Source organism: Cherax quadricarinatus, chromosome 22 (genome assembly GCF_038502225.1).
Source record: "Cherax quadricarinatus isolate ZL_2023a chromosome 22, ASM3850222v1, whole genome shotgun sequence".
NCBI lineage: Eukaryota > Metazoa > Arthropoda > Malacostraca > Decapoda > Parastacidae > Cherax > Cherax quadricarinatus.
Genome location: NC_091313.1, coordinates 14,952,914 through 14,955,254, shown reverse-complemented (window position 1 = coordinate 14,955,254; position 2,341 = coordinate 14,952,914). Strand labels below are relative to the sequence as shown.

Sequence of the window (2,341 nt, the reverse complement as noted above, 5' to 3'; positions counted from 1 at the left end):
TCTTAAAATATTCTTTGACAACTTTTCTATGTGAAGTGGAGAGGCGTGGAGGCCGCTCCACGCCTCTCCAAACGTTTTAGATGGCATTGCGTTCCTGGAACACGCCTGTGTTTTCAAGCATTGCTCCTGAAGTAGCGTTTAAAACGCAGAAAAGCTTATAGCAACTTCATTCTACCCTCCCATCGTTCATACACCGACACACATACATCGTTCACACACACACACACACACATACACACACACACACACACACACACACACACACACACACACACACACACACACACACACACACACACACACACACACACACACACACACACACACACACACACACACACACACACATACACACACACACACACACACACACACACACACACACACACACACACACACACACACACACACACACACACACACACACACACACACCCACACACACCCACACACACCCACACACACATACATCGTTCACACACACGCACACATACACACACACACACACACACACACACACACACACACACACACACACACACACACACACACACACACACACACACACACACACACACACACACACACACACATACATCGTTCACACACACGCACACATACACACACACACACACACACACACACACACACACACACACACACACACACACACACACACACACACACATACACACACACACACACACACACACACACACACACAGGCAGGACTACAAAGAGACCTGGACAGGCTACAAGACTGGTCCAGCAACTGGCTCCTTGAATTTAACCCTGCCAAATGCAAAGCCATGAAGATTGGGGAAGGGCAAAGAAGACCGCAGACACAATATAGTTTAGATGGCCAAAGACTGCAAACCTCACTCAAGGAAAAAGATCTGGGGGTGAGTATAACACCGAGCATATCTCCTGAGGCGCACATCAATCAGATAACTGCTGCAGCATACGGGCGCCTGGCAAACCTACGGATAGCGTTCCGATACCTCAGTAAGGATTCGTTTAAGACTCTGTATACCATTTACGTCAAGCCCATACTGGAGTATGCAGCACCAGTTTGGAATCCACACCTAGTCACGCACTTCAAGAAATTAGAGAAAGTGCAAAGGTTTGCAACAAGACTAGTCCCAGAGCTACGGGGATTGTCCTACGCAGAAAGGTTGAGGGAAATCGGCCTGACGACACTGGAGGACAGGAGGGTCAGGGGAGACGTGATAACGACATATAAAATACTGCGCGGAATAGACAAGGTGGACAAAGACGGGATGTTCCAGAGAAGGGACACAGACACAAGAGGTCACAATTGGAAGTTGAAGACTCAGATGAATCAAAGGGATGTTAGGAAGTATTTTTTCAGTCATAGAGTAGTCAGGCCGTGGAATAGCCTAGAAAGTGACGTAGTGGAGGCTGGAACCATACATAGTTTTAAGGCGAGGTATGATAAAGCTCGTGGGGCAGGGAGAGAGAGGACCTAGTAGCAATCAGCGAAGAGGCGGGGCCAGGAGCTATGAATCGACCCCTGCAACCACAAATAGGCGAGTACAAATAGGTGAGTACACACACACACACACACACACACACAAACTCTTCCATTAACCAACTCAGGCATGGTTTCTACAATAAAGCCTCCCCAAACCCGCCACATTGTTAGCAGAGGCTATCAGCTGTGACTCTGGTCTGGAAGTTTTTCCAGACATTCTCTTACCATAAACATAAATAAGAATACTGCACACGTCCCCATTAGTATCAGAAATGGTACCTCTGTTTATTTAGTAAAAAAAACAAATTATAAAACCTTGTGCAGCAATAGAAATTGCATAAAATAATACGTTTCAATTATATTTATAACCTCCTTTGCACATCAGGTTAGGGCATCACGCTGTTCGTTCAAAGATAGTTTCATCAAAAAGAAAGCTTTTAAAATATATAACCCTTATCTTTGAAAGCTCAGAGAGTAATGCCAACATAAGTGACACCAGCCATGTTTTAAGTATACCTTTAAAACCGACTTTGCTACTGTGTCTGTAGTTCATTACTTATGGCACTATAACAACTTATGAGAGTCGTTTGTATCTCTTCTTTATTTGGAAACAAAAATAATTAAAACTATTTTCATTCTTATTTCCCTATGGAAGTCTTAGTCTTGTTGGTCCCATGGCTATCATTCAAATGAAAATATCTGTATTCTTTGCTGATATCGAATAATTCTAAAATAATATGTTTAAATACTATAGACAGAATACTTCACTAACGCAGCAGAGTGGCGCAGTGGAAGCGTGCTGGGCCCATAACCCAGAGGTCCGTGGATCGAAACCACGCTCTGCTA

At 44.4% G+C, this 2,341-nt stretch overlaps 1 non-coding gene across 1 annotated transcript; it reads left to right on the top strand.

The window, feature by feature from the left end:
* The first annotated feature begins 2,269 nt into the window (after window positions 1-2,269).
* Window positions 2,270-2,341, top strand: TRNAM-CAU (transfer RNA methionine (anticodon CAU)). The gene has a single exon. It is a non-coding gene; the product is annotated as a tRNA-Met (tRNA).